The sequence below is a fragment of the Schistocerca piceifrons genome, chromosome 3, assembly GCF_021461385.2.
Source record: "Schistocerca piceifrons isolate TAMUIC-IGC-003096 chromosome 3, iqSchPice1.1, whole genome shotgun sequence".
In the NCBI taxonomy this organism is placed as follows: domain Eukaryota; kingdom Metazoa; phylum Arthropoda; class Insecta; order Orthoptera; family Acrididae; genus Schistocerca; species Schistocerca piceifrons.
This window is the reverse complement of record NC_060140.1, coordinates 264,205,521-264,217,420: the sequence shown is the minus strand read 5'-3', so window position 1 is coordinate 264,217,420 and position 11,900 is coordinate 264,205,521. Positions and strand designations below refer to the sequence as shown.

Below are 11,900 nucleotides of genomic sequence, written 5' to 3'. Positions count from 1 at the left end.
CACGCACAGATGCTGAAACATCTCTCCAGGGACTGCCAGGGACACATTCTCGCGATATTTAATCGCATTTGGAGCGAAGGCGTGTTCCCGTCGCAATGGCGGGAGGGTGTTATTGTCCCCATTTTGAAACCCGGTGCGGACCCACTGGCGGTGGACAGCTATCGTCCCATTACCCTCACCAATGTTTTGTGCAAATTGCTCGAACGTATGGTGGGGCGGCGTTTGTGTTGGGTCCTTGAGTCGCGCGGTCTCCTCGCTCCATCCCAGGGTGGCTTCCGTCGGGGCCGTTCTGCAGTGGACAATTTCGTGCGGCTGGAATCTGCTGTCCGTACAGCCTTTGCCCGACGTCAGCATCTCGTTGCTGTATTTTTCGATCTGCAGAAGGCGTATGACACCACATGGAGGCATCACATCCTCGCCACGTTGCATGGGTGGGGTCTTCGTGGTCGGCTCCCGGCTTTTCTTCAAAGCTTTTTATTGCGCCGCTCTTTCCGGGTGCAAGTCGGTGCCACCTCTAGTTCCTCTTATATACAGGAAAATGGGGTCCCGCAGGGCTCGGTGTTGAGCGTCTCGTTATTTCTAGTGGCCATTAACGGTCTGGCTGCAGCCGTGGGGTCGTCGGTGTCTCCTTCTTTGTATGCCGACGACTTCTGCATCTCATTTAGCTCCACAACTACGGGAGTCGCCGAACGCAGGTTGCAAGTCGCCGTTCGCAAGGCAGCATCATGGGCTCTGGCTCATGGTTTTCAGTTCTCTGCTGCCAAGACTCGGGTTATGCACTTCTGCAGGCGTCGGACGGTCCACCCTCATCCTGACCTTTATCTCGACGGCCACCTGCTTGCAGTGGTGGACACTTGCCGCTTCTTGGGACTCGTGTTTGATGCCCGGCTCACATGGGTTCCTCATGTTACTCAGCTGAAGCAAAAATGCTGGCGGCACCTCAACGCCCTCCGCTGCCTTAGCCACACGTCTTGGGGTGCGGATCGCTGCACGCTGCTGCGATTGTACAGAGCCCTTGTGCAGTCTCGGCTTGATTATGGGAGCCTGGCTTATGGGTCTGCATCACCCTCAGTGTTGCAGTTGTTAGACCCCATACACCACTGTGGGGTCCGGCTTGCAACTGGCGCTTTTCGAACGAGCCCCGTGGATAGTCTACTGGTGGAGGCCGGGGTTCCACCGCTGCGGATTCGCCGCCATCGTCTGCTCGCCGACTATGCTGTCCACGTACATTGCTCGCCAGGCCATCCCAATCGTCGCTTGCTTTTCCCTGCCATGGTCCTCCATCTGCCCGAACGGCGACCTAGGTCTGGGCTTTCCGTCGCTGTCCGCGTTCAGTCCCTGCTGTCGGAATTGGGTTCATTCCCTCTTCCGCCTCCCTTCCGGGTCCGTGCACCTACGCCTCCCAGGTGTTTGTCCCGGCCGTCCGTCCGTCTGGATTTGGCACAGGGACCCAAGGACTCGGTTCCGCCTGTGGCCCTCCGTCGCCGTTTTCTTGCTCTCCTCGCCTCATTTTCGGACTGTGAGACTGTCTACACTGATGGTTCCCTGGTTGATGGTCGCACTGCCTACTCTTTTGCTCATGGTACCCATGTTGAGCAGCGCTCCTTGCCGGCTGGCTGCAGTATTTTTACTGCAGAGCTGGTGGCCATATTGCGCGCTCTTGAGCATATGCATTTCTGCTCAGGTAGGTCCGTCGTCATCTGCAGTGACTCCCTGAGCAGCCTTCAGGCCATCGACCACTGCTATCCCTTCTCTCCTCTGGTGTCCTCCATTCAGGATTCTGTTTCCGCCATTGCCCGTTCTGGTCGTTCGGTGGTCCTGGTTTGGACGCCCGGTCATGTTGGCATCCCAGGGAACGAACGTGTAGACAGGCTGGCCAAAGGGGCGATCGACGCCCCGGCTTTGGAGATCGGCCTTACGGCTCGCGACCAGCAGCTGGTGTTGCGCCGTAAGCTGAGTGGGATGTGGGCTGCTGAGTGGCGTGGCATGATAGCCCCGAATAAAGTGCGGGCTGTCAAGGAGACGACAGATGTGTGACGTTCCTCCCTGCGGCCTTCTCGCAGGGACTCGGTAGTCCTGTGTCGGCTGCGCATCGGCCATACCTACCTGACGCACGGCCATCTGTTGCGTCAGGAGGATCCCCCCTTGTGTCGGTGTGGGTCCCGGCTGACGGTCGGCCACATTTTGCTGGAGTGTCCTCGACTGCGCACACTCCGGCAATCTTTTAATCTCCCGGGCACTTTGGCTTTGGTTTTATCTGCCGATGCCTCCATGGCTGATGACGATTTAAATTTTATCCGTGGTAGTCCGTTTTATGGTTCGATTTAGGGAGGTCCTGCGCCTTTCCCTTTCTGTGTCTTTTGTCCTTGTGTCTGTTGCTGTTCTGGTGTGCCGTGAGATTTGTTCTCGCGGTCAGGCAACTAGTCTCCGGCCATCTTCCTTTCTTCTGTTTCTTTCTGTCTGGTGTTCCTCTGTCCTGTTCTTGTCTGTAGTGTTTGTTGCTGCATTTGTGTTCTTTTAGCGCCTGGGGGGACGTCTCCTCCCCCTTTGGTTTTTATCTGCTCCGTCGATTTTGGGCTCGCCTGATTTTGGAATGGGGGACTGATGACCTTTGCTGTTTAGTCCCCCTTAAACTTCCCAACAACCACCACCACCACCACCTCCAGAGGCCTTCCGCCGCCGCTTTTATTCCATCCTGGCCACGTATCAGGGCTCTGGCATTGTTTACACCGACGGCTCGATGGTTGCTGGTCGAGTCGGTTATGCGCTCACTCTAGGGGACCATTCCGAACAACGTTCCTTGCCGGCTGGCTGCAGCGTTTACACTGCAGAGCTGGTCGCCATCTTTCGAGCCCTAGAGTATATCCGCTCCTGCTCAGGTGAGTCCTTCGTTATCTGTAGCGATTCCCTGAGCAGTTTACGAGCACTCGACCAGTGTTTTCCTCGTTCCCGTCTGGTGATGGCTATCCATGAGTCCGTGCATACTCTTGCGCGTTGCGGCCGCTCTGCGGTCTTCGTGTGGACCCCAGGCCATGTTGGGATCCCCGGCAACGAGAATGTTGACCGGCTGGCGAAAGAGGCGACTAGTGCACCATCTCTGGACGTTGGCCTCCCGGAGACAGATTTGCGAGCGTTCCTACGCCGCAAAATTCTGGACCTTTGGGACACTGAATGGCGCGCCCTGCCTTCACGCAACAAACTTCGGGCCATCAAGGGGGCTACTGGTGTGTGGCGCTCCTCCTTGCGGGTCTCTCGCAAGGAGTCTGTTGTCCTCTGCCGGCTGCGCATTGGGCACACTCGGCTTACGCACGGCCACTTATTGCGCCGTGAGGACGCGCCTCTATGTCGCTGCGGCTCCGTTTTATCCGTGGTTCATGTTTTATTGGAGTGTCCGTTTTTAGCTGCGCTCAGGCAGTCGTTCGCACTGCCTGACTCGTTCCCTGCCCTTTTAACTGATGACTCGGCTATGGCTGACTTAGTTTTACCTTTTATTCGGGCAGGGGGTTTTTATTCTTTAATCTGAGTGTTTCTGTTTTTATCTTCTTGTTTTGTGTTGATTCTGGCCTTTGGCCTCCGGTTTTAAACTGATTTTTTAATGTGTTTCAAGTGGTTGGCTTTTCCTTTTTTATTTCCATGGTCGGCCAACCACCGTCACACTCTGTGTGCTTTTAGTTCGTTTTGTCTGGTCTTTGTCTCAGTTTCTCTTGTTCAGTGTCGTCTGTGCTCTATTCTGTTACTCGTATTTTATTCTCTGTGGGTGTTTTTTTTAGTCCTTGGACAAAGGGACCGATGACCGTAGCAGTCTGGTCCCTTTAATCCCCCCCAAACCAACCAACCAGAATTTGATCAGAAAGTTTCATCGATATATAGATTCTATCCAACCGACTGCATCCAGTATTGTAAATATAAGTAAAGCCTTTAGCACCGGGGCGAAAACTAGCCCACCTATCTATAAGATCATAAGTCGCAACCAGCGTTTGTAATTCAAAGCACTTATTTGCTCGTGGCTCCTGATCTTCCTCGCGCAGTACACAGTTAAAATCTCCACGGAGGATTGGTCTCTGGCGATTGCGATAAAAAAGATGACGCAAATCGTGGCTATAAAAGGAACTATCGGTATTGGCTACGGTGTTGCCTTCTTTGGTCACAAGTGCGGTTCCTAGTTCACTGCCATTTCCCGGGTTGATTAACGCATTGTAACCTGTGATACGTTCTAGATCAATATCGGCGACCACTTGCAACAGCGCAATGTCGACGTCAGCTGCATATAAGAAATCCGTAAGATGCCTCAGGTTTGACGTGCTGCTGATCTTGTTGATGTTGACCGTGGCAACACGGTATGCCTGTAAAGGTGGCATGATGGCAGAGGTATGCGTGGCGTTGAGCCGCCCTCTTAGTGATGACGGAGGGGCATCAATTAAAAGAAGTCGGGGTCGGTATCCACCGCCTTAACAGCAGTATCAGTCTTGCGTTGCCCTTGCGATTACGTTACCCGGACTCCCGACACTGTTTCTCCGTCTTGTCCCTGTACTTCGGACATGTCTTTGTCTTGAGAGCGTTCTTCGACGTCGTCTGCCCAGTTTCATGGACGGTGAGCTTCACGCGGATCTTCACTGCTATCTGGCAGGTGGCCACCCGTACCTTCTGTATCGACTGAAATCATCTTCGTCTATGACTGGGAGGGTCTGTTCTCGTAGTCACCCTCTGAATCGTCAGTACGGGATTTTTTGGACGTCTGGGGAGTTGCAGTGGAAACCTGAGACGTCACCTCGGTCGTCTTCTGACGCACCTGATTAGCTTTCTCGCGCAGTGGTTGCGCTTTTGTGTCAGCACCCTGTTGCGCGATTCTTCGTTTCTTCTGCTTTTTCGGGGAAGGGCACTTGGAGTTTTGAGCATTGTTCTCTTGAGTGGCACAGTTTTCGTCCATGGGAAAAACGTACGCCGCTTGCGGCTGTTCGGAGACGTCACTGACCTTGCTGCCACCCTGCGTCTCCTTATTTCCCTCCTTAACTTCCTGTAAGGAAGCTTCGAGGGATTCCGGTACATTACTCGTCGCCATTGGTATATTCTCCTCTTTGTGGTCAGTGTACGCATCTAGGGCGAAATCGACGCAGAGCTCTGGTGCGGTTTTTACACGGGCGGCTACGTAAGTGATCGGCAACGTAGAACTTGGGCCGGGCCGCTCACGCTCACCAGTCGGTATCTGCGCTACGCGCCTTTGAATACACTGTGCACGGACGTGTGCTGTAGATCCACATCCCGAGCATGTCCATGGTTGCCCGTCACGAATTACTACGGCCCTGTATCCACATATGATGACGTAAGATGGAATATGCTTCAGCAGCTCAATTTTCACTTGCCACACACCGTTTAATACTGGAAATATATGTTGACCTGACCATTTCTCAGCAACGTTGCTTACTACCGAACCATATTCCCGTAGTTTGGCGTTAATCTGCTCGGCAGTTACTTCGAAAGGCAATTCAAATATTCTAATGGTTCGCAACCCCAGGCCAGCCTGCGTTATTTGTACGTCGCCAATGTTTCCGTCTGAATGTTTGAACTTAAGAGATCCACCACAAGACTCAAAAATTTGTTCGCATCTCTCAGGCGTCACCAATTTCAAGTAGACTTTACTACTAACGATCGATAAGTGTATGCCAATTAAATCGTCAAGCGTTAATTTCATAACATCTCTATCAAATAATTCTACCTCAAAGGATTTTGGTCTAGCAAATTTCGGGTCGAATGTCAATTTAAGAGTGTCTTTCCGTTCTGGTTGATTGATGATTGCGTTCGAGTATTCATTTCTGAGGGTAGTGTTAACGCACTCACCATGCACAGCGACCGCCGCCGGCAGCGACGAAGTAAACACGAACAGCCGCTCCGTACGTCCGCACAGCACAGCTGCCCGCGAGGGAATGCGACTGAGCTATACCCCCTTTCACATTCTATTCCCATAAGTTAAGGAAAAATATTATACTCTGCCTGGCTAAAGACGTCTAATCGAGCAAAATATTGCGTAATCATTATCTCCCAGTTAGATATTAGCGTTAAACCATGTAAATAAAAATACTAGACGCTTCGCGCCTGGAGAAAGTGCGAGTGAGCGCCTTCACCTTACTGTCAGAATGCGAAAATTGCACTAGTAGCTTTTTTCAAGCAAGTTCTGTTCGTCCGTTCTCTGTAATCGTTTGGTATCTGATTAAACTGACATACTCGCCTATGGCTTTCGTAAACGAAAACTTCATTGTGACCCCGACGTGATTTGAACACGCAACCTTCTGATCTGGAGTCAGACGCACTACCGTTGCGCCACGGAGTCGACGCTGCTTAGGTCTTGTCATGAATAGGTTCCTCGAACACTTACTGTACCGTTCAAACCTAAGAAATAATGGCAGTAGGATCCACGAGACACTCGTCCCAGATGTATTTGCTCTGGCGGGGGTGTAACTCAGTGGTAGAGTATCTGCTTCGCATGCAGGAAGTCCTGGGTTCAAATCCCAGCTCCTCCAATTTTTGTTTCTCCGTGCAGCAGTACATGAAAACTTTTGCCTATCACCATATTCTATAAAATTCAGCGTACAAGATTCTTCCCCCAAGCAAGTGGATTTCGTACAGTTCGACCTCATAGCGGGAGGACGGTGACCTGCAAGACCCTGGGCTGTGGTCCCTCCATTGAAATGTTGCTCCAAAGCCTTCGGTATGGCGTGCGGAGTGCATCTCAAACATGTATTTGCAGCCCATAGCGACAATCGTCATTTTTTTTCGTGGTCCTGAAAAATGAAGGAGGCACCCGGGATTGAACCGGGGACCTCTCGATCTGCAGTCGATTGCTATACGACCATTTTTTTTCTTTTTTTGACAAGTCGCCTAAGAGGGGCAACGAAATGGTTAGTTTCCGGTACCGGGAATCGAACCTGGGCCTCCTGGGTGAGAGCCAGGTATCCTAGCCACTTTTTTTTGTTTTTATTTTTTTAGTAATTAAGAAATGTGTGTTAAAACACTAACAAAAAGTTTTTTCTCTGTTGTTCCTTATGTTAACGTTTTTTCTTGTTTTTTGTTCGTTTATTGGAAAATGAAAATCGTGAATAAATAAAAATAAAAATAAGTAAAATAAATGGGTAGAGTCGAAGCTTGACTCATCAAGATTGGCATCTACACCAAGATTCTCTTGAGGAAATTGGCATATTTCAATTTATAATTGTGTATTTGTTCAAGCTGATAATGCTAAATGTTCAGGTATGTAAAAAAAAAAATCTTCTTTGCTGCGGTCTTTTCTTGTTAGTATATAGAAAACAGTATGTCTCATTAACCAATTTTCAGCAATTTGTTTAGTATGGGGTAGGGGAAGCCCTCAGGATTGAGTAGGTGAATCGGTGTGATGGCAGTATCGGAAGTTCTGAGTATAATTGCTAGAATACGCCGAATGCTGCACCATACGTCGTTGTCACACGTAAACCAGTGTTTCTCGGTATCAAGGAGGTTGCAAGTAGTGTAGTTTGGCGATTCTGCCAGATGTACGGCGTGTTACTTACAATTCGTTGGCAGTTTCCTATTAACAGCAAAGTACCACACGGCTCTCACCTTAGTCGGTAATCGTGGATCATTAACATTCAACCAAATTTTATCCCAGTTATACTGTAGAAGTTTCTCCTCGATGCTGTTTCTGGGTTTCCCGTCAATTCTCGTCTCGTATACGTTTTTCACTATTAACATATCTTTGTGGAGAAGCGTTCTCTGAATGTAGCTTTATTAAATGAGAAAATGTTTCAGGTATGAGAGCTCCGTCGTTAGGTGGTGCACGTCTATAGGTGGATCCAGATTGGGTGGGATTATTTCATGGAGAAGATGACCCACTAGAGTAATCGGCGATTCTTTCCACAGTCGGTATGTCTTGCAAATATACAGTACTTGTGCTTTAAAGTAGATATCAGTAAGATTGAGACCACCTTTGTTGTCTGGTAACGTCAATGTTTCATATTTGATTTTGATAATGTGTCCTCTACTAACAAAATGGTCGAACGCTGCTAGCATTCTTTTCGCTATTGCTCGTGGTAATGGCAGTATTTGAACGACGTAGTTCAATTTGGACGTGATATCTGTATTTGCGAGCTGTACCTTCTGCATTTCGTCTAGATTCCGTGGACTATGTTGGTGGAAGCACGCTCACATGTTCGTCAATATTCGTCTGTAGTTGATAGCAACTGTTCGTCGTATATTGCGCGTGTATACTCTGCCGAGGCTTTTCAATGTGTCAAGGCGTTTCAGGTGTCCTGAGCTCCGATATCATCTCCGCGGCCGATCGGCAAAATTCCGAACTTTGCTATATTTATTTTAGCGCCGGAAGCAAGTTTATACTTCTTTGTAATTTGGAGCGCAGTGTCTAGTTCTTGGTCACTCCTTACCAAGAAGCCGACATCACCAGCGTATGATTTACACGTTACTTTTTGGTCGTGTATTTGTAATCCTTGCAGAACCTGGGTTTAATTTAACAGAAGCGGTTCGATTACTATTGCAAGCCCGCAGCTCGTGGTCGTGCGGTAGCGTTCTCGCTTCCTACGCCCGGGTTCCCGGGTTCGATTCCCGGCGCGGTCAGGGATTTTCTCTGCCTCGTGATGGCTGGGTGTTGTGTGGTCCGTAGGTTAGTTAGGTTTAAGTAGTTCTAAGTTCTAGGGGACTGATGACCATAGATGTTAAGTCTCATAGTGCTCAGAGCCATTTGAATCATTTTTGCTATTGCAAACAATCCCATTGACATTGGGTAACCTTGTCTTACCGAGCTACGGACCTTGATTGGGCTGCTGAATTGTCCATTTATATGGATTTTAGAGGTACCATTCGTGAGCACGGTGTTGAGCATGGCTCGAAAATTCGGAGGAAAATTCATTGTCTGCATTACTCTGAAAAGGTATCAATGGCTCACTCTGTCGAATGCTTGTTCGAAATCGAGTGATACCTTGGCGCATCGTAGTCTGCAAGTCGCCGCTATGGAAATTACATCCCTGTAGTCACTTAAGGTCTGATAAATCTTTCTACGTTTGCCAACACACGTTTGGTAGGATCCTGTAACTGTGGTAATTACGGAGTGCAGCTGTTGCATGATGACGCGTGCGAAGATTTTGTAATCGCTGTTCAGTATAGTGATAGGTCTAAGATTGCCATTCCCTTGCCTCCTGGCGTTTTGGGGATCAGGACCACCGTCCCCTCACAGAACTCTTTCGGGAAGGGGCCACTGGGATTTATGATTTCATTGCATATGCACGTCAGCTTCATTGCCATTTTTTGCCTAAAAATTTGATACAGTTCTACAGGTAGTCCATCAGGTCCAGGAGATTTGTTCTTTGGACTTCTCAGTATGGCATCTACCACTTCGTCCTCTGTTATAGCGGTAGAGGGAGCCGGCTTCATGCGAACTGAGTCTACCTGATATCCTTTCGATGACTTCCCTCTGCGCCATGTCATCCGTTGGTTTGGTAGCTAACAACTCTGTGAAATGCTTGTAGATTTCGTCTTTTATCTCGCACTGTTTGGTCAATAATCGTCCATCAGCAGTTGTCAGCTTAGTAATTATTTTCCTATTGTTCCTTTTATTTTCGTGTATCACATGATACATGGAGGTCGCTTCGTTCTGGACGGCGTTTTGCAAACGGGTCCTAATGCGGCAACCCTCAAGTTGTTTTCGTTTTAAAGTTAATATTTTTGCTTGTATTCGTTTAATCTGTGCATAATTGTCAATTATCGTCGCATCCGGCTTATGCATGTCACGTAGGCACTGAAAATAAAATTCCGCAGTTTCCTTTTGCCAGGTAGTCTTTTCGCGAGAGTAGCGTTTCAAAGTTTTTGTTATGGCAGGTTTGGCGCACTTTATCCATCAAGTGAGCGGCGAGTTGTACTTCGGGAATCGTTTTTCATAGTCGTCCCACGTAGTGTTAAATGCTGCGCGGCACGTCGGTTCTAATAATTGGGCAACATTAAGTTTCCATTGTCCCCTGGCTTTGTAGGTTCCTTGTTTCTCCAAATTGATGGTACAAATATACGTGGCATTATCAGAAAATATGGTGGGCCATATTTCCGATTGTAGAAATTTGGCTTCAAATCAGCTGTTACGTAGATCGGGTCTAAACGGCTTGCAGAATGGTTAGTGACGCGTGTGAAACCGGGCACGTCACCATGTTGATGTTCCCCCCCACGTGCCAATAAGTCCTAACTCAGTGATGATGGTTTCAAGCTCCAGTGATTTATTAAGGTTCGGCGTTTGGTCTTTTGAATGAATAACGCTGTTAAAATCCCCGCCAAATAATATATGATCACGGCCCGTTCCGAAAACTCGTATTATTTCTTCTTTGAAGATTACGGCTCGCCGCTGTCTGTTATGAGTTCCGGAAGGTGCATAAATATTGATGATTCTGGTGTTATTGACGGTGCCGGCTATACCTCTGCAGTTGTGTAGTTTCTCAACGTTACGGATTATAATACCTTCTTTATGTAATATCGCCGTTCCAAGTTCTTTATTGCTACCGGGTTTAACAATAGCGTTATAGCCCGGTATGTGCTCCAGATCAATATCTGTTGTGGTGTCACCGCCAGACACCACACTTGCTAGGTGGTAGCCTTTAAATCGGCCGCGGTCCGTTAGTATACGTCGGACCCGCGTGTCACCACTATCAGTGATTGCAGACCGAGTGCCGCCACACGACAGGTCTAGAGAGACTTCCTAGCACTCGCCCCAGTTGTACAGCCGACTTTGCTAGCGATGGTTCACTGACAAAATACGTTCTCATTTGCCGAGACGATAGTTAGCATAGCCTTCAGCTACGTCATTTGCTACGACCTAGCAAGGCGCCATGTTCAGTTGCTATTGATATTGTAAATAATGTACAGACAAGAGCTACGTTCAACATTAATGGATTAAAGTTAAGTATTCCAGCAGCTACGTACGTTTTTTGTTAGTCTCATTTCCTTGACCTGTTCCAGACCTCACACCAGCCTGCGTGAGCTAAAACGCGTGCCTTTCGGCTTCCTCTCATAGTGGGTTGGCTGTCTTGCCAATCCACAACATCTGTCACTTCTTGTAACAATGTCGGCTGCATAGATAACGTCCTGGAGATTCCGCATCCTGTCATCTATTACTAAAGGTGAAGTGCATGAGGCAGTGCGTAACTCACCTCTCAAAAAACCTCCGGGACTTTGAAAGGGTACAGTACCGCCCGACATTGAAAATAGGTACAACATACTTCATTATTTTTGTCAGAACAACACATTTTTTTTGTCAAATAACTCAATTTCAATTAATACAGCGAAGCTGGATCTCAGTGTGGGAAACAATGACAATTTATTTATTTAATTGATCACACGTGCACTCCCACAAAGTAAATCCCTACATCCAGTTTGGTGAGATCTGTGAAATGAATGAATGTATGGTCGTCTGCTAACCACAGATAGTGAATGTGAATATATGATCATCTTTGAGAAGATCCTTTGGCCACCTTTGGTGGGACCAAAGAGATGAAATTTACCTGAGCTTTGAGCGCCTGAAATGTGGCTGACCAATACGGTAGCATGGTCTTCCCCCACCTCGAGATAGGTGCGAGATGACCTGGAGAACGGCCATATTTCAGGACTCTGCCGCTGGATCTTGTGCTGTTAAGAACTGTTTTAGTTGTGCTCCGTAAAGGCAAAACAGTGGAGACATGGTATGCATGTGGAATATTTAAGAGTAGTTTGAAATAATAATTTCTCTATTTCAGGAACTTTTGTGGGGAGAATTAAGTGTCAGGCAGGTAATATTAATGGGATTGTAGTAATCTTCGGAGGTGACCAACGGTCACAATGAAACCACGTGTAGCAGTAAGTTGAAATACTTCCGTGTGCTCAAGTTAAGCTGAGTTACTAGCGTG

General features: G+C 48.3%; 2 non-coding genes across 2 annotated transcripts; one reads left to right on the top strand and one right to left on the bottom strand.

The window, feature by feature from the left end:
• Nucleotides 1-6,253: 6,253 nt before the first annotated feature.
• Trnaw-cca lies at nt 6,254-6,325 on the bottom strand. The gene has a single exon. It is a non-coding gene; the product is annotated as a tRNA-Trp (tRNA).
• A 118-nt stretch (nt 6,326-6,443) lies between these two features.
• Nucleotides 6,444-6,515, top strand: Trnaa-cgc. The gene has a single exon. It is a non-coding gene; the product is annotated as a tRNA-Ala (tRNA).
• The last annotated feature ends 5,385 nt before the right edge of the window (nt 6,516-11,900 follow it).